This window comes from Sabethes cyaneus, chromosome 2 (assembly GCF_943734655.1).
Source record: "Sabethes cyaneus chromosome 2, idSabCyanKW18_F2, whole genome shotgun sequence".
Lineage (NCBI taxonomy): Eukaryota > Metazoa > Arthropoda > Insecta > Diptera > Culicidae > Sabethes > Sabethes cyaneus.
Window position 1 is genome coordinate 140,701,498 of NC_071354.1, and position 21,783 is coordinate 140,723,280.

Sequence of the window (21,783 nt, forward strand, 5' to 3'; positions counted from 1 at the left end):
CATGGCCGTACGTAGTAGCTTCTTCCAGCAAAAACTTCTCAAGTACACACGGAGATCACTCTCGAAGCGCTAACGTTGACTCGGGCCACTATCTAGTGGTTAAGATGCACCCAAAACTCTCTCTTGTGAACAACGTTTGGTACCGACGCTTGCCTTGGGTAAATCTCGCGTGGCTGAAGCAGCCGTAAACTAAGCGCATTCACTCGAAACTGTGCTGCCGAAAGAGGACGAGTTGGACGAAGCCGCTTTCGAGGACTGTTGTAACACCATCAAAACAACCTCTAGCAGTATAGCAAAGAGCTCCATCGGGCATGTGGCACGAAATCAGCGGAACGATTGGTTTGACGATGAATGTAGAAGGGTAATGGATGAAGAGAACGCTGCTTGGCGCGGGCAAGATGCGTAGTGCCACACGTCAGAACGTGGAAAGACAAAAACAGAAGAAGATGCAGCGAAATCAAATCTTTCGGGAGAAAAAGCGCTACCTGGAAGAGTAGGAATATGCATCGCTTCTCAGGAAACGCGAAAGTTCTATCAGAAACTGAACGGATCCCGCAAAGACTGTGCCGCAAGCCGAAATCCGTCGGGATAAGAATGGTAGTATTCTGACGGACGATAGGGGCTGGTACCGAATGGTCGAAATCCAAATGGCCGAATTCCAACAACAGTCACAGAAGGTCGAATCACGAAAGGCCGAATCGTGAAAGGTCGAATCACGAATGGCCGAATCACGAAAGGCCGAACTTACGACCACTCGCTTGTCAAAGCAGACTCGGTAATCAGGCGGCTACAGAGCCCTCCTATCGTGCTTACTATGGGCTTCACAAGCACCTGCTCACGAGCAGACTAAGCTCCCGTACAAAGTGCACCCTGTACAAGACGCTTATCAGACCGGTTGTTCTCTACGGGCATAAAACATGGACAATGCTTGAGGAGGACTTGCGAGTGCTCGGAGTTGTCGAAAGACGAGTACTAAGAACAATCTTCGGCGTCGTGCAGGAGAACGAAGTATGGAGGCGGAGGATGAACCTCCCTCGTATATCATTGTACGAAAATTATCGTAAATATCTCTAAACAAATTCGGAATCGTAAATAATAGGCTGTATGCATAAAACAATTTGCTTTGCTTTTCCCGTTTAAATCGTATGGGAGCATTTGCTCTAACTCTTTTATTCATACGGCCTAATGCTTAATAAATCGCGCACAAGTTGATATTCTATCGTTTTAATGATAGTGCTGACAAACATACGACTTTCAGCACAAAGTTGTATAACTGCATGAAGCTGGTCGCGCTTAACCGGTTCTTATCGTATAGAAATACCTATATAAGTGTATAACTTAAAATTATTCCTCAGTACGTATATCGCATCCAAAATGGTACGGATAAGCGGATTTTGCGCGTCGAATACGATTTTGTTGCATACATATCGGTGCATAATTCCCATTTTATACATTAATATACATATAAAAATGCTGGCTGGGCCATGAACTCGTACAGCTCTATGGCGAACCAAGTATCCAAACGGCTTACAGCTGTACGGATACGATGGGCAGGGCATGTTGCAAGAATGCAGGACAATTACCCTGAAAAGATGCTGTTTGCTCCAAATCCGGAATGAACAAGGCGAACAGGAGCGCAGGGAGCAAGATAGTTAGACCAGGTGGAGCGAGATCGAGCGGAGAATACTCGGTGTCCGGGGAATTGAAGAACGGTAGCCCACAACCGAGTTAACTGGCGAAATCTTGTTCAACAGGCTTTGTCTAAGGACGGCAAGCCTTAAGTACTTAAGTAAGTAAGGATCACAGTAGATATGTGTTGTTAGGATAAGTTCATTTGTTTACTTTCTGCCGTCAGTGGAACAAGCGCATCACGAAACGACCCTTACTAACACATACTGAATTCCTGCTCCCAGAATCCTGAGGATTCCTATTTTATAGTAATACAGGTATCCTGGGGATTCCGGATACAAGAATGCTGGTTCTATAAGCAAAGCATTGAGTACGTATCTTATGCAGAATTCCTCTACACGATTCCAATGCGAGCAATCCGAGAGATTTTGTGGGAATTTTTGTTGAAATTGAAGTTACCGAAAAAATTCCTCGTTTAGCCTCTGTTGCCTTGTAAAGTGACGCTTTCGTACCTTCTACAACCAGAGTAATTATCAATAGGAGTGCCTTCAATACCTTTTCTAAAGCAACGTTGAGTTAACAACAGCAACAACCAGTATTGAAACCAAATAAAAATATAATGAAATATATGTTTGATTACCTATTCTAGTCTGACTTGACAAGCTGTAATTGTGTTTCCCAAGGAGCGGAATCCGGCTAGTGCTGCGGATCTAAGGCCGGATGAATACTTGTTGATTGTGGAAGACAAACTGAAGAAGAGGGTTGGTATTGCAAACGCCGAGGAAAAAATTGGGATTTGTCTTTCAAAAAAGTCGGAAACAGCTGGTGCAAATCTTCAAGGATTATGGGCCATCCTCTGAGTCAAATTCAAGCAATGAACTGTGGTAAGAAGTAAAGCTGAAATAATGGTCTTACATTAATCATAAAACCCAGTAATGTATTTACGATTCACTGAAAAATGAAAACTAAAACGCAAGATCTTCGTGTCCGGTTCTTTCCGTCCTTAACCTTTATGTTTAAAAAAATCGAGCGTAAGTTTAACTGGTTAAAGTCTGATAAAAATTGAAGTTAGTTGAACTAATTTTTTTCATCCTCTAATTTCAATTAATAAACTGCATTTAATTTGAAAATTCGGGTTTGTGGATTTCATTAGTGTTTATTACAATCTTTCACTCAACACCTCGATTTCTTCGTTTCTACAGTTTTTTCGGCTTCTCCTTTATAGTCCTGTTGAAATCATAGAATCAGAAGGCAGCAGCCTGACTGGCTGTATTTACATATACAGATCATATCGTTCCAAACCATAAATTTCCTCCACACTTTCAGGTAAACTCGTATGACCCATAAACAAAATTCCAACCGGAGTCCCATCATTCTAGCATCGCTCGTCCCGATTTCGGGCACTCGAAGACTAGAGAGACGAGAAACGCTCGGATAGGTGGGTATTATCTCGAAGCGTGAACTTCTTTATGCACCGTGATAGTCGATGTTACGCCGATGTATCCTGCTGCCTGCCTGCCTGCCAGCCGGCCAGGTCAAAAACGGAGACGGAAAAATCTCGTCGTAGCTCACATCCAGAGATTTAACGGGGCGAGAGTCTTGATCTCGACAGCCGCCTGTCATCGGCGATGGTGGTTTGACTTGTGTGCGCGTTCGAGTCGAGCTAGTATGTATATGTGTGGCAAGCTCATAAAAATTTATGCTCTGCCTGTCAAGCAGGCATCGTATGTAGTTGGAGAGGAAAAAACGGTGTGCAGGGATCCAGCCATCGCAGGATCAACCGTATATCTTCTCTATACTGTACTGTTGCTGGGTATTTATAATTCGAGGGGTGCAGGGAAACAAAAAAAAACGAACAATTCAAAGAGAAACGCGAGGTAAAGGGAGTTGTACGAGGAAATAGAAATGGCGCTCGAATGAGGTAAAACTAGATTCGGTGCGGTGTTTTGTTGTGGGCTTGGAAGGTTTTCGCTTTCTAAGTGATTTTATCGAATGTACAAAAACGATTAAGAACGCAGCTTAAATCTCATTAAAAAATTTTATTTCAAGCTTTTTGGTTGTTAAAATTTTCTAGTATTTGGCATCGAAATAACGCGGTCGGCTTTGAGAGGCCGTGTTTAATTCGCCCGTTTTTATTTATATTCGTTGGTAGGTAATTGAACATGGGCTAAATTGAACATCGATTATTTCGTATGATTGCGAGATGCGAAGAGAAAGCCAAACTTGCTGTCGATTTGTAAAACATGCCAAACAAATGGTTCTTTGCACTGAAAAGGTATCGGTTTCCCACTGGTTTTCGTTTAGTTGCCGACTAAAATGAACTTTTTCCCACACATTCACGTTTCCGCGGCTATTACTCGTAATGCATCTTAGCGGCTGTGCGGAAAATGGAGAGGAATATTCCAATAACATATTGCCAATTTGATCGATACAGTATTGCTTACTTTATGCCTGGCATTGTTATTCTGTTGGGCGGCTTAAAAATGTAAATCACCAGCTTATTCCGTAATAAGTGTGCAAATTTTTCATTTTGTGAATAATTGCGGAATGAAGATTTTTTTTGCGTTGTTTTTATTTTGTCATAGTCATATGGAAGAAAATTTATCACTCAGACGCAATTAACTTACCGGCCGGAAAAATCCGTGTATGTAGAATAATCCTTATTGGCAAAAGAGGTATCCTTTTGTTAAATAATAACTACTTATGGTCATGAGGATATTAAAACATCACCCGCTTTGCTCGACAAACTAATATTCAGCGTTTGGTTCTATTTTCTGCCTAAAAATGTGTTGACATTTAGCACTGCGAAGGCTTCTCACTTTACAGCAAAGATTTATGTTTGAAAATTGTACACAATATTTTTACTTGTATCGACCACTCCAAGATAATTCTTCTTGTTAGGATTTTCGCAAGCTGTTACTTCACACGTATTCTGCTCACAGGAAATCTTCGATTATGCCACTCCTTACAATTTAAACACTATTACGCGGTAAAAAAGTATTGAAATATCCTTCTAAAAAGCGACGCTTGGCCCGAAATGGTAAAACTACAAAAAGCTAGCGGAGCAAAAACACCCCTTGCGTTTATCGGTCCGTTTTCTAGCAGCCAATTCTGAGCTCCGGCAGGCAGTGTTCTACTGACGAATCATATTCCGGCAAACAATGGCAGCTTTGCAAAGCGTTTTTCAACATCCGAGAACCGACAAGTCGACTAGTGTCCTACTACAGTAAACAACGTTCAAACATAAACTAAAACGCTCGCAATGACGCCGCCCGTTGTCTATGCTAGCTAGCACTGGGTGTCCGAGCGTACAATTGGTACTCTGTGTACACACGGCTGTGGTTCTCACTCTCTTGCACGGACCGGGTTCCATCTCTCCGCGTCCATTGTTATGCTACAACCGTGAGTGGGCTGTGGAGGAAAAATCGAAAGCTCATGTTTCCGGAGCTTTTCCATCAGGGCTGTATTAGTCTCAATTTCCTAGTATATTTCTACCGAACCTCACCATTATTTTAGACGCATTGATCTTTAATTTAAATTTCTTTCCTCAAACACGTTACTTAACACGTCCACGTTCGTTATCAACAAGATACCGTCAAACGGGGTAACTTGCAACAGTTCTCAACTATGAGCGCAAGTAAAAACTTATCCGTAGCACATTTGAGGACATTTAATTAATTAAAAGTTATTAGGTCTAGAATAATAATTTCACACATTAACAAAAAATATGCGAGCAATATTGGCTACTGTAGAAATTTTTAATCAGTTTGTTACTAGTAACCCCTTCAATGGGGTAACTTGCAGCAAGAAATATTTTTTTGGAAAATGAACTAATTTAATGATTTGTCTGAATTTCTTTCCACTTCAATAGGCAAATGTTAATCCGACAAGACATTTTTAATGCTTTTGCTATGAATATACGCATAAATGTCCTATGTCACGTTGGTGAAAAAAACGTAACGGAACTTATGAATTACAGTTGATATTCTGTGTCTGAATTTGCTGGTTGCCTTCTTTAAGGATCATTCACATATTCCGTAACGCGCTTAGGGGGGCGGGAGTTGTGCAACAACGCATTGCACGTCGTAAATACACTATACAAAGTCGCGTCACGAAGAGGAGCGGGAGAGTTAAAAATCATCAATATGATGGTTACGTAATATATGAATGTTCATTACGTTACGAGTGATCGTAACTATCATATTGCTGGTCGATTTCTGTCAGTGAAGATATTTTGACTTTGGTCTCTTCTATGGCCATTTTCAGTATATCCCGAGAAAAACTGACATATTTCCGACTTACCGAAAGCATCTTACACTTTTCAGTTGTGTTTCTAGTATTGCTTGAAGCAAAATTAAATGATAACTTGCCTCGTGAAGTTAACAGAACAAAACCCATGTTTCTTAAATCAGTGTCCTCTGTTTATCATTTTTTTTGTATTCGTCCCTTATCCAATACTTTGCTGCGCATAGTGTTGAAAAAATGGACTAATTTCGGATGGCGATGAAAACAAAATACAAAAGGTAATTTAATGAACCAAATTTTCCTTACATCCTATGCTTATAAGTCTATAAAAATGTTTCGACGCCCTGCTAGGTGGTCATCCAGCTTTTTACGAGCCATAATGGCGGACCGCATAATCTGTGTTCGTAATATTTGAACAGTATTTTCAACATTTCCAAAATGCATCGCAAGTTTTCTTTTCGCACGTTCACTGTAAAACTAAAGGAACGTGCGGAAAGGAAACGTGCGATGTATTTAAGAAATGCCAAAAATATTATCCAAACATTACGAACACAGATTATGCGGTCCGCCATTATGGCTCGTGAAAAGCTAGATATAGCGGTTCACCGGAACCTTCACTGTGGCCGATCATAAGATAAACGTCGACATATTAGTCACTCTTTCGTGACCTTGGCGATTCTTCTCCGTTTTGGCCACAAAATTATTGAAGTAGATGCTCCGGTTGAGCTTCACCAAAAAATTTTCTATTGGTCGCTGTTGGGAGACGTTGGGAGAGTTGGTGATCGCAGGCACAACGTTTATCTTCAGCCGGTTCATTTCCTCTAGTGATCTCTTGGCATGATGGGCTAAGGTCAGGTTTGGCCAAAGGACAACATACTTTGCACGATATTTCTTTGCAAATGCGGCAACTTCCGGTAGGTACTTTGTACTGCATCTTCGTATCTCCTCGTTCACCGTAAGCCCCAAACGAAACAACTGCGGCTTAAACATTCTCTTCTCGCTGATCATCAGCCACAGAAGGATCTTCTTCGGGAATTTGGCGCGGAAGATATAATTGACGTCAACAGGGGACGCAAAGTACTCGGTCCTCTGCCAGTCGTTGCTGTCCAGCATCAAGTAGGGTGATTTATATATTTTGGACAGGCGTTACGCGTATTCTGTTTTGGACTTTTACGGCAAAATCAAATGGAAAATGTCCAAAATAGAGTGGGCGTAACGCTTGTCCAAAATAGATAAATCACCCTAGTTTTTTTGCCCATTATGACCACGACATGCTGCTTCGCCGAAAAGATGTTTTTCACCAGCACCTTTCGTCGTTCTCTGGGCCATTGCCTGCTACTCAGACACAGCCAACCTCGACCGACGCTTCCGTATAAAAATGCCAATTTTGGCCAAGTATTTCGTCACCATTTAGTTGGTTGCTCCGACCTCCAGGCATAAGTCGCGGATCGATGAGACCATTTTGCTGTCGCTACGGTCGCGCAGTACTGTCCTCTTTTTAGGACTTCTTTCGCTATTTTCGCGGGAGAAGATGTTGTAATTGCCAAATCGGCTCTATTCATCGGATACGAAGTGCTTCACCATGTCCAACCTCTTCGCTACGGGGTGGAGCTGGCAGTAAATTTACCACTTTCGCTAAAAGAAGCGCCGCTGATGGTAAAGGCCCGCGTAGGATTGGTACTTTATGGTAGCGGTCGCATAGATCTGACAGATAATCTGCCAAATTGTATGGGAGAACTGTCAGATTTACGCAAACGCAACCGTAAAGTACTAATTCTAGGTAGTCTTGTACGGGTAGGTACGCAAACTGAACAGTACTCAGTGGAGAGTTGAAAGCACTGACCGTTTTTGAATGTCCTGTGCTTAGGACCATCTTTGGTGGTGTATGTGAGAACGGTAGGATGGAGGAGAAGGATGAACCGCGAGCTGGCTCAACTTTTCGGCGGACAAAGTATCCAGAAAGCTGGAAAGGTATAATGGGCGGGACATGTTGTGAGAATGCCGGACAACAAGCCCGCAAAAATGGTGTTCGTCTCGATCTCGAATCCGGTTGATATCAGGCACAGAGGTGGGCAGCGTACTCGATGGTTAGACCAAGTGGAACAAGACTGGAAAGTTCCACACTTCAAGAAATTGGAGACGAACAGCCATGGAGGCGGATCATTGTTATGGTCGGTAGCCGACTCGACTCTGAGAAAAAATAATATTGAGCTAGCTGGGTTGAGCGTGCTCATAATTATCTCTGTTCAAATGTGATTTTAGAAAAACAATAGAGCTACGAAACCTCACTCTGCCAAGAAAATCATGAATTCATGAGACGAACCAGAACCTCTCCCGTAGGTAAGGGCTTTGGGAATGAATATAGGAGTTTGTGATTTTGGCAACGACCTTTTGCATGTTCAAGGTCTGTTGGTCAAACGTTGGGGGACACAAGACATCGTCCGAGTAAGTTTTATTTTATTTTTCTACATGAGGTAATAGTGCGAGTCGGAAGCGACGAGTTGGAATCCTATGGAGCTATGCCGACTCGATGAGTTGTCAAGTTCAAAATACAACGGGTTAGAAACCTTGAAAAAGAGTTTTTACAGTCAGCGGAATAGTGTGTCATGTAAATCCCAAAGGACGATATTCAAAACTATTTAGGTGACTGCAACGGGATTGAGTAATGTGGACCATGAACACATGAAGATGCCCCATGGCCTAGGAGAAATGAGATCTATTTATGCAGTTTTTTGACGTGAACAATACCCAAATAACAGCCGTTTGGTTTCATTTGAATTTAATGAAGGTTTTATTGCGGTATTTATCATTACCCCTGGTTTTATTAAGGTAATATGCAATACCAAGATGATACAAGTCAAAAAATAGCTACAGCTAGCTATAAAATCATAATAAAACTGTTAATAAAACAAATTTATTGTGGTTATCTGGCGCCACCTCTCTTAAAACTGTAAGTTTTATTGTGAGGTGATTTTGAAGTGCATATTCTCATAAGCAGTTTTCCCGTCAGAAGAACATTTTTGTCGATGCAACTGAGTTGCATATGAAAGATTATCGACAAGGTAAGACCCTAGCGAATTTACTGTACTACGTCTTAAAAATTGCAACTAAAGAGCCATTAAGACCTATTTACTACCACACTCAAAGCTATCATGGTCATTGATACAAGTTGAGGATTAATTTCTCGTTAAAGAATTTTCATGTTATAGGAATCAACTAAAATGATTTTGGTTTAAATTGGGGTAAATTAAGCTGAAATTAGTATTAAAAGATGTGGCTTTTCGGTCTCGAGTTTCTTACGAAAACTTTATTTTACGTTCAGCTGACGTTTCGAAGAACTATGCCTTCATCTTCGGAGCAACTATTGTTATAAAACATTACAATTATTTAAACAATCTTCATCATTAAACATAATTACTTACAACGTTGATAATTGTTTTCTTAGTCAAGTGTTTAAACATGAAAGTGTTATTTTTGTTTAACCCTCTATACTGAAAGTATAACAAAATGGACGGAAACGGATTTTTTACAAACTAACTATTGTATTGGCTAAATACAATACGTCTCTCAAATTAAATACAGAAGCTTCGTTTACAGCAGCATATTAGAAAGTTCATATTGGAATAATCGATCTGGTTGTGATGTGCGTAGACGGTTATAGTGTAAGTTGGAATTTTAAATTAGCCAATACAATAGTTAGTTTGTAAAAAATCCGTTTCCGTCCATTTTGTTATACTTTCAGTATAGAGGGTGAAACAAAAATAACACTTTCATGTTTAAACACTTGACTAAGAAAACAATTATCAACGTTGTAAGTAATTATGTTTAATGATGAAGATTGTTTAAATAATTGTAATGTTTTATAACAATAGTTGCTCCGAAGATGAAGGCATAGTTCTTCGAAACGTCAGCTGAACGTAAAATAAAGTTTTCGTAAGAAACTCGAGACCGAAAAGCCACATCTTTTAATAAAAATTCAACGGTCTATTATAATTATCATACGCTGAAATTAGTCGTCATCGATTCTGCCAATTTCAAAAGCAGTTTTTTGTTTGAAACAAAAGTTCTGTTCATGAAAATATATTCGCTGTGTTCAGATTAGCAAGAAGAATGCAGTATTTACATTTGTAAAAGCAGAACCCCGCCTTTGGGTCCAAAAACTGCTTACGAAATTGGGCTCTCCGACGAAAAGTTATGATACCGCCATCCGGGGTGAGATTGTGCCAAAAACCAAAAATGTTAATTTGTGAAAATTTATTATATCTGTAGAAACTGGTAATCTAAATTCAAAATGACGATGAACATAACATATTTATTCATAACTTAGAATGGAACACAGATAATATTAGCAAACTATTTAGGCTAAACAGGGTTTCAAAGTTCGCGATCAAAAATACTCGGAAACAACGCTTGTAAAAAATGTCCCGCATAAACCAACCCAAACAAGAAATCGCATCAACTTGCTATTTTGAAGGTATATAAACTAATCATTTACAATGTATTGAAAGGTTATTAGGCGTTGGATAAGTTTTGATTCCGAAAAAAATATTTTTCGAAACTTTGTACTTTTCGAGCTTCACGGGGGTGGATTTCACATACACAACAAAAATACGTCAGTATACGCCAGTACACTCACATTCTTTACTATTGAGCACAATATTTTGACAGATTAGATTGCATCATCCATTTTGGAGCAAACAGCATCATAGGTCTGCTAAATAATTTAAACTAATTTTTACTTTTTCTCTGGAAATTTCAGTTACTTTGAATAAGCACTCTAATATAAGACGAATATATTATACCGTGTATAAACTGCCAGTTTTAAGGAGTGGGGAGGGGGGTGGGATAGGCAACATGTTCTGCGGCCGCGGGTTCTCGAACGAAGTAATGGTTACTTTTGTTAAATGATCAAATAGGTATGCCCCCTTAGGATACAGCCCTTCATATATCACCCCTTTGTTAACCCTAGAAACGTTACTGGCTATATAAAAGCTGTCCATTGACTACGAACTCAGTTTTAGTTATTTCAGACCTCTCCGGGTTATTTTCGTTCATACTTTTTGTATGATGCGTTGTTTTTGGCCGACCCCCTGCCCCTAATAGTCCACTTAGTTCATGGACGGCCCCATATGAACTACTTTATACTGATATTTATGTGTATTGTTCATAAACATCCTAATGTTCAATGTTTAGCTTTTTAGCCTAACTTTATGTTTTTGGCACAATGTCACCCCCTAGAAGGGGTGAGATTGTGCCAAAGTTCATGCACTTCCAGTAAAATTAGGTTTCATTGTAACTAAACCATCTCTACGGTAGTTGTTAATTGAACAATTTAATATATATTGACAGGTTTGAAATCAACTTAGTTCCTAAATTGTGTTTATACTGAGCTAAAGAACAAAAATATATGCTTTTTTGGCACAATCTCGCCCCGGAGCTTGGTCAGATCCATGGATCCCCAGCATGGACACAAAGGAGCTTTACAACATTTTTTAAGCGTTGCTTCAATGACCCTTCCTTACCTAATGTTCCGCTTGTTTCATTTTTTCACCGTCCCTTTCATCGATAGTTCAAAACTTTCGTCATAAAAAATAAACGTGTAGCAAGTTGTGGGCCAATTTACTGTTGGACGTATGCATACCGTCCTTATGCTGTCTGCCTGTTGAGCGTTCTTGAAAGCTTTTATGCTACGTGAGAGTCGTGCCCCGGAGTAGCCACACATAGTCGAGAATATGCTCTCCCTCTCGGCGCAAAAGGCGCGTTGTTATCGCTTGTTAGATTTTGTACGCCGTTGGAAACGGAACTCACTGGGAGAAATCAATCGCAAGCACGGCAGCATAACTGACATTTTCCGAGTATTTCTGTGCAAGTGAGTGGTTTGCCGATGCTGGCTTTACGTGAGGTATGCTTTGGTTTCGCTACTGCAGCATGACGAACGAAGGACTCACTAATACCAGCGTACAGCCTGGTTTAAGTTTATGTGTATGTGATACGTAGTTTGTCTATCTGTAAAGGAGAAGAAAAGCAAGAAAAGGGCATCATATACAAGCCTATACAAATGTGTGTGATGGTTATGAGTAGCATAGAATAAAAGCATGGTGTAAGTTTTTGTAGGACATTTCATGGAAGAAAAGTTTTTATTACCATAAAAGTCTAGGCTTAAATTGCACCCTTCGTTTGTCGCAGAATAAATGAAAAACAGCGTTAACACAGGGTGACTCAGAAGGATTTACGCTTATCGTTTTCGGGAAGTATATTTCTGCGGCAATCAGTTATGAGTTGAGATTGATTTATTTTCATGAAGAGTGCTCAGCATAGTGTCGCATTAGCCGAGCACTTCTACGTGGATTGTTTTGAGCCGGCTGGATTCATGGAACATGCGGGTTATTTCAAAACAAGGCACCGAGTCATGTTCATATGGAGAGTGAGAACATTTTGACTCGATTTCGGATAGACTTGTGCCACGGAAGAGGTGAGCCAGACGCAAACGCAAGCACGAACCCTGTAAGCTAGACGTTGAACTTCGTGCATATTTATTTATTCTTTTTTTCGCCATGTAGGTCTTTGTCGAGTGCAGAGTATCATATTTGTTGTGCTTTCTGCCTCAAAAAACCATATAGCTACTGCTTGTGATGCGATGCAAAGTGGCTGTTGGTTGGGTTTTCTGCGTGAATCATCATCAAAGGCAAATGTTCCGCCGCCTTACCCTAGCCGGATCGTCGAACATAGTAAAATCAATTTTTTTTGCTTTGTTTGTTTTGAGCGCATTTATGGAGTTTAAATTTTAAAGATCTCCTGCACCTGGAGTGGAAGTTTTCAATTGCTTTTTTTTTATTTTTGCGTATGGATAGCAAAGAATCAGATATTGCCAATTAAGATTATGGTGGAATGATATGATTGATTCCAGAAGAAGCGATTTACTGTTATTAATTTTATGTATTTTTTAATTGACCTGTTAGAGGTGGATTTTTACAATTTATAAATGCACAAGTTTGCATCAACGGTACTGATTAGTAATTCAGAGACCTACATCGATTGTGACTGCCTAATTGCTCGAGACTCATAACATACTTGAGTTTAAAAGCACTTTGACCACTCCTGATTCTGAGCATTTATATTCAAATTACATATTTTTAATATTGTACTAGACTATAGGTATGAGCCATGATAGTTATGACTATATTCATGATAAGTTATTTGTTCACGTTCACAAAGTATTTTGTTTTGAAAATGCTGCGGATCACTTAACTAGTCGCGGAGCCGTTTTCAAATGCCTCGAACACTAAAGCCTAGTATCGACCTGAAAAGAAATGGGCAAAAAGATAGGCCAAGAAATACTAAAGAAAAGATTTTCCGTTTGCGATTTCTTTACCAGTATGCACCTCACAAGAAATATTGTTTTACTTTCAGATGGCGCAGTTTTACATGCTAGTGAATTGAAACGTCACTTTTCCGTACGGAATAATATCCGGCGCAATTATTACCACAAGAAAAAATGACAGATAATTGCTTGCCTTGCAGTTGTCAAAATTTCTTCGGTAAATACCAAGATTTTTTTCTTGAGCTGTTTTCTTTTCAGCTGGATACTAGGCTTAAAATGAAAATCATCCACATTTGATGCCCCTGAAACGGTGTAACACTAACGTTGCAAAAAGAACTATAGCTTAGAAAGTATTAGACGCGTCATTGAAAAGTTCGGTAATGAGTGTTCCCTGTGGGATCTACCAAGAAGTGAATGAAAACCTGTTCCTAGCAATTTGAATTAAATCAGTACCATAAGGGCCGTCGTTGTCGTCGCCAGCATGGAGCCGGGGTGAATTGTATTGCTTTTCCAATCCAACTTAATCTTGGGCCTGTCGTCGCCATTTTCCCGTGCGTCTCAGTAGTCGTAAGCCACTTTCGACCAGCTCGGGTCTGCCGAAGAGAACCGTTTTAGTTGCACTATCGTCCGGCATCCATACGACGTGTCCGGCCCACCGTAGCCTACCGACTTTTGCCAGCTGTACGAAGGGATTCATACGCCTCCACCACACTTCGCTTTCAGTTTGTACTACGCAGCACCTTTGGCACCTTCCGAACACGGCAAGGGCAGCATCACTGCTTCAAATATATAAAAAACTACAAGGTATACAGCCCTAAGGGTTGTACGAAAGGGTGACGTAGGACTATATCAGATCATTGGATCAAAGACTAATGTAAATTGCATTTCTGGTATATGTATGTTTATAAGAATCTGTGAGTGCCTCCCAGTTGGCTTCGAGGTATGACGCTGGCCGAAATGAATGTTTAAAAAAGAAGGGCAAAATATTCAGATTCAATTCTTCATTGAATGCAATAGTGGCTTTGAAAATACGTGGCCGGGGGCTCAAAAGTACAACGCCATAGAGAGTTCTTTTAAAAATCACTTGTGTGCATCATAAAGGTTGAAATAGTAATGAAAGGCCAGTTCACAAATTATTTTATTAAATATGATTATGCGAAGCATGACATGTTTCAATAATCTTACTTTAACTCGCTAGTGGCCTTTAAAAGGGCCATTAGTTACAAATAACGGTAAAATCAAAGCACGTTCATCGCAAATGTGACGTGCCATTCCAGTGTCCTTCTCTTTTGACCTGAATGGCAACAGACACGTAAGTTAGCGGTGCTGATTCACTCTCTTTTGCTTCGACAAAGTTTTACTAGTTTACTTTCACCGCTTGCTACATAGTAGAAAATATGGCACATACGCAAAAATTTGTTTTATTTGTATGAGAGTCCTCATCCTCCTACCACAGGGGAAGGGGTCTCAAACCATCATAAAATAAATACGTGCCTCCAAAAAACCCCACATGCCAAGTTAGGTTTCATTTGCTTAATTAGTTCTTGAGTTATAAGCGAATTGGTGTTTTATTTGTATAGATGCCCCCCCCCCTGTTAGAAGCCGGAAGGGTCTCAGTATACCATACAAAAAACTCCTGCCTTCTAAAACCCCCACATGCCAAATTTGGATCCAATTGCTTGATTAGTTCTCGAGTTATGAGGAAATTTGTATTTCATTGGTATGGGAGCCCCCCTCCTAAAGAGGGGAGGGGTTTCAATTCACCAAAGAAACAAATCTTGCCTTCTGAAACCCCCACATGCCAAATTTAGTTTCTTTTGCTTGATTAGTTCTAGAGTTATGAGGAAATTTGTGTTTCATTTGTATGGGAGCCCCCTCGTCTTAAAAGGGGCAGGGTTCTCAGCACACTATAGAAAAAAACCCTTCCCTCTGAAACCCCCAGATGCCAAATTTGGTTCCATTTGCTTGATTAGTTCTCGAGTTTTGAGGAAATTTTTGTTTCATTTGTATAGGAGCCCCCCCCCCTCTTACGCCCTCCTTAAAATTGCTTTCTTGCCCCCCACGAAATTGCTGGTCATTTTATCTATCCAACGACATACAAATTGTTCAGTTTCATTTAGTAGTTTAGTAATTATTAGCATTTGAAATCTTTCATTCAAACGGTACACTTCTATTTTCGTTTTCACAAAGTGCTATCCAGTCCCAGTATAATAAACAAAGACGTAGTCCTACGTCAAAAACTATTGGTCTAATGCATATTGTTAGCTTCATACGGTGGCGTATACTTCTTGATCGCTGCGTTTTGCAAAGGGCAAAGTAGTTTCGGATTCCCGCTGAAATGCGCCGCTGGTTTCCTTGTGTTGATGGTCACGGTCACCAGTGATGCTTAATACACGAACTCATCTACCACTTCTAGTTCGTCGCCGTCAAAAGTTACCATCCGTGCGAGGCACGCGTTTGTCTCGTTTGAGCCTCTTTCTTTCAAGTATTTGGTTTTCGACGTTTTCAATGCATTTATTTTTAACCCAACTCTCCTAGATTGCACTTGGCTTACCCTGCATCGTTATCCCATTCATTCCGCTCGATGCGACGAGCGGATATCGAACCAAGAGGCATGATTTTCAGTAAGTATCCAAATCCTAGGCTTTACTTCGCAACGGAGGAGACAATCTATGTCAGACTTAGTCTGGCATAGATAGTATCCTCCTTTGCGTAGTTTCTGGTTATGATGTCATCTGTGAAGCCTAGGATTTGGATACTTTTACTGAAAATCGTGCCTCTTGTTTCGATATCCGCTCGTCGCATCGAGCGGGATGAATGGGATAACGATGCAGGGTAAGCCGCCACCTTGTCTCAACCCTTGCCGCGTCTCGAAGGAACTCGAGAGCACCACATCACTCGAAATGTTCGAATGAAACATCTTGTTTGTATCCTGCTCCATCTGTCTTCGAGGATCGAAGCACCTAGCTCCACTGAGGAAGTTCGAACTTCATCCAGTATGCGCGCGTAGTTCTCGGTAGATTGCGGGTTGTCCAATTGCCGAGGAGGGCAACTTTATCGCGGGGTATATTCTGTCAATGGTTTTAAGCTACGGAGTAATGATCCGAGTCGATATCCGCACCCCATAGGAAGTCTACTTTTTCTGGTTATATTGTAGTCACTTTGATAGCTTGGGTCATTCGTGACTTCTACGGGGTTGGGATTTGCCGTTCGAAAACTCCGAGCACTCGTAGGTCCTCCGCGAGCATTTTTCACTTTTAATGCCCGTAGAGAACAATCGGTCTAATAAGCGTCTTTTACAGGGTGCGCATTGTACGAGGAAATGTCTGTTCTGCCACAATTGCTTAAGAAGTCCATAGTAACTACGACTTCCGCTGATAATACGCTTCTGGATATTACGGCTGGTGTCATCGTCCGCCGTTACCAGTGAGCCAAAGCAGATAAATTCATTGACTACCTCAAACTCATCGCCGTCGTTCAATGTACTACCACTGCCCAAGCGGCGTCGGTCGGCGTCGGTTCTGCTGGTCAGCATGTACTTTGTTTTAGACATATTTACCTGTAACCCAATCTTTTCTGCTTCGCGCTTTAGTATGGTGTACTGTTCAGTCACCGCCAGAGACGTTCTGCCGAAATCCGAAAATATCCTTGCCATCGTCAAAGCAGACGTATTGATTGGATTTGTTGAAGATCGAGTCCCGTGTTGATTTCCGTTCGGTTTATATTACCTTGTAGTTGAATTACAGGTGTGAGATATCATTATCTTGACGAAGCCCTCTGTGTGATTCGAATGAACTCGACAATCCACCCGAGATCTGCACACAGCGCTGTGTACCATCCATCGTAGATTGAACCAGGTTGCTGAGCTTTCTGGGGAAGCGGTTCTCGTCCATGATTTTCCATAGCTCTTTTCATTTGCGCTATTGCTATCATATGCGACTTTGAAGTCAACGAACAATAGATGCCTTGGGAACTTTGTATTCACGGCCCTTTTGAAAGATCTACCGCAGCGTAAATGTTTGATCCATTATTGACCGTTCTTGAACGAAGCCGGCTTGCTAAATTTCTACAAATCTGTTCGCAATTAGTGATGGACAGCGAAAAATGATTTAGGACAGCACTTTGTAGGCGGATCAAAGGGCGCATTTTCAGGATACTGTATATACTTTCTAATATCGCACGCTTAATCTTACAACTAGGTATCTAGATAGATCCCGTGTACAAGATGCACGCGCACATGCGGCTACCGTACCATATCGTTGGTGGATGCGATCGGCGTCATTGCAGTCATGATTCCCATATGCATACTCCTAGGCGAGGACATCGAGTGCCATAGCCAGAGGAACGTCAGGGACGCTAGGGACAGAGTTAGGCTGGACTCTATTAGGCGTTGGCAGGCGGAATGGGATCACGCTGAGCACGGCAGGTGGCCCCATAGCTTGATCCAGAACATCTCGTCCTGGATCGGTAGAAGACATGGTAAGATAAACTTTTTCCTTGCCCAGTTTTTGTCAGGCCGTGGATGCTTTAGGAAGTATCTACACACGCGTGGGCGGGTTTTGCGATAACCGAGGAAACGGCGGAGCATGTGACTGTTTCGTGGCCACTCGGCGGGTAATGCTTGCGGTCGTTGGAGAAAACACCAACGCCGACAACATCGTGCAGAGAATGTGCGCGGAGCAGCGCGCATGAGGTGCCGTCGATAGGGCGGTAACGGACGTGATAACGGAGTTGCAACGTCTAGAACGTTTGCAACGACAGGGCCTGACATAGCTTAGCTAGGATCAGTAAAGGGCCGAGTGGGCAGCCCAGGCCCTAGGTGAAGGGTAGAGGCGGCTTGAAGTGACAAGGGTGTTGTGTGAACCCACACCATGCAACGGATACGACGGAGTGCTTATGCGAATCCTATTCGGCATCGTGAAGGTGCTGCCTATGAAGATTTTTTCCCTGCATAAATAATATAAAGAAAAACGATACCTTCAGACGAAGGTTTTAATCTCCGGCAGGTTCTTTTGATTATTTTCGCGACGCTCGAGGGAAGAGAAGCCGTTCTGAAAGCCAGCACGTGATTATTCCGATTCGTCCGTAGGAGAACCAAGTCAATTTATCCGAGTCAGGGGACACAATTGCTTAGCTGTCGAAGACGCTTCCGAGTGGTGGCGTGATTTGTCGTGCTCACTACTATTCACATCCGTAGGGACCACAACCACGGTCCTGAGCCAGTAGATCCCGACGCTCTGTGATTGCAATGTGATTGCATGTTTTGGTCCGTAGGGATACTCCGGACGCTCACCGGCGTGCTCACCGAATTTGTACACGCCGTAAGGGCCTCCGTCTAACGCTCCAGCTAGTGCTAGTCCGTCAAAGCTAGTGGCAGTACAACTGACAGCCGTTTAGTTTAGTTTAGTTTAGTTTAGCCGCGTGGAATAAAGTTCCACTGTCATTGAATGATCTCCAGTTTGTAATCCTGGAACGAAGTTTCGTGATCGAGCATCCTGTATCGGGTAAATATTGTGCGGACAAAGTTCGGCTACAATACAACCGTCGTTTCAGTCGTCTTCGTCTGCTGTTGTCATTTTCAACACCGCATAGAGAGAGTAGCCTTATTCATCATTCCCGTCCAGCTACCAACCAATGCTACAGTGCAACGATGCAACTCCGACGTAGACGATCGCTCTCGTTAGCTTTCCGTTGAAGGTCTTGTGAAGCAGCAACGTTGATGCAATGCTGACCGTTATCGTTCGTGTCGGTGTGCATGCTATGGGGTCCGATCACCGGTCTATAGATCGCTTCCCTGTCGATTTGGGCGTTTATAACGACGATGTCTATCTTGATGGTGAACCCATGGCGAACAGCTGTCGTACATTACTTGCAGCTGCGCATAAAACGCTTTCTTATCATCGTCGGGTATACCAGTCTACCTCCATGTGCACAGTGCATGTTTATGTTGGTGTAGTTAAAGAAACGGCCTTTTATTTTTAACATGCACATCCACTCGTTGATCGCCCTCCAGTCCATCTCGCCATCCTGCATTCACGCATTCACTGCATCACTACAAAACACGTTCCCAGTGTGTTGATCACTCCAGCGCTGTGGTAAAATTTAGCCTTGCTGCCACGGATCCTCAACACCTTGTGCCCAGTGCCACGATGCCGAACTTTTGGGGTTCTAACTGATCGGTCACCATCCACGAAATTCAGATATCTGTAGTTCCAGATACCAATCATTCATTCCATGTCCTTATTCGTCGCCTTGGTTCATGTCGAATATTCCGAGTCGAATTTTCTTGATGGAATTAGGCAGGTTTTCTTATTTGATTAAAGCAGAGGAGCGTTTGGTGCGAAAAATGTTAGACTGAATATTGGGCAAGTTTCGATCTGCGGCTAAAAATATTGGGCTTAGCGTGGCACTGGGACTCCAACCCAGAATTTCTCGATTAGTACTCGAGTGCTTTAGGTTGTCTTACTAGGGCTACGCTACCGAGTCTCGTGTATTCTTAGGTGTAAAATTGAGACAAATCATGAATTGCACCAGCTTCTGGAAGAACTACCAACATCGTTCATACTACGAAAATCGGTTGGCGGCGAGAGGATGGACACATCCTAAGGATGTCGGAATACAACCTAATGAAAACGGTTCTCATCAACGATTCGACAGCAACGAGGCGGATAGGTACGCACCAGGCAAGGTGAATCGACCAAGTGGAAGCCGATTTGTTGGTTCTACGCAGTATAGTCTGCTGGTTGGCTGGTATGGTCTGAAAACAAACAGTGACTTTTGTAAATAGCACTGGCCACTGCGGCCTTCTCCTGATTAAATACACAACAAACTAACACACATGGGGACAACTGGGACTGAGAACGAGACCGAGATGTAATGCGCCGATACATTCGATAACAGTTTATAATTGTGCTATGCATTCCTTGATTATTTGTTTCCTGCAGATTATGTAGAATATTAGGAGAAGCTTTTTGAACTGATAGCATACGAAAAAATTCGAAGTAAAGCATCATTTGCTAAATATAATCTCCTTCGTAAACTAAATTTTAGTGTATTTGATCAAGGAAATTTATGATCGTTAAGGTTTGCCTCAATTGCATTCTTAGATAAATAAGATCAATATTGGGGGAAACACACCTTTGTGCTGTTTGTACTGTGTTCGATGAGCAAATATTTATTTTTGTACAAGGGAAAAAAGAATTCAGAAACCGATGGCACTGAATTCCGTTCTCTTTGCAGGCAAACAGGCAAACCTATGCAGCATGGCAATATGTAGAAGGGTTTCCCTTGCTTATTAGCCTGGACTGGACTCTTCTGTCGTTGGTCAAATTACTCTACACTTCCAAACGTAGGTCCAACGAACCAGAGTGGACAACGCATGATCGATACTTATCGCCGATTCCCGGCCATTGTTCTCGTTCAATGGTGCGCATCCGAACTTATGCCATCGGCGCATGAACTTCGTGTGAATGAATATTCTGAGTGATCGACCGGATGTTACACTTTCATGTCGCCTTCCCATTTACAGTGTCGCTGGAAAAGGGAGGATGGAGAATGGTCTGTAAAAAACAAACAGCGACGAAAGTGTAAATGTTAGGACGATCTGAAAAAAATGCAGAATGAAGTGAATATGAGCCAATAGTAATGAAAACACTTTCGTTTTGTTTTCAGCACGTGTCGATGTTAATGAAACTGCTCGTAAATACATTATACTCGATGCTATGGTAAAAAAATCTGTAGGTTTTCTTATTGTTCCGCTTTTCAATATTAACAAATTAGAACGATATGTAAAAACTAATTTTCATGTATTGAATAGGATTGTATGCAAGCAAAATGTGATTATTCTAAACCCTACTATTGATTTATAAAACAATTTTTTACTGGGAATTCTTTGTGACGAGGAAACTCAGCCAGGAATGCGCTGCAAATACTCAGTAATTCGATAAACTTTTTGACAAAGAGATGAGCTATTATCTTGAAAGTTCTCAATACATACGATTGTTGTTTAAAAAAATATGTAGATCTTTTTAAACAACAAAAATGACAATTAACTAAATAGTTCCGGAATGTACAGAATAATGTTTTCAGTGAATTACAGCAGGTAAATGTGCCATTAACAGTTTAAAATTCAAGTAACGTATGTTTGCAATTCAGTAGAAAACCGTAACCTTACTACTGACTGTGAGGATGGGCACCGCTAATGGCTAATCAGCATGCCATAATCTTTTGTTTTATTACTCCTTATTTTTATTATCGAACCTCTAAATCAAACCGCATAAACTGATATGATGAGCTGGGCGTGTAAGTTATTCAATGCATCGTAAAGGTTATTACGGTATTGATCTTTCCAGGAATACTAATTATTATTTTACTTTGACGAATTCCACAAAGCATATGTTTATATTCCATTTTTCAGTTCGGAGAACGGTTACTGATGATGCATAAATAAATATCGAAAAAAGTAGTATTAGTAAAACTAGGGTTTAGATATGTAATTTATATTTGTTGTTTCTAAGTGTGTAGTTGTAGTTTCGTCGCATATTCGTTGTTTTCTAAAAAAATAATACAATACCTACATATTTTTATAA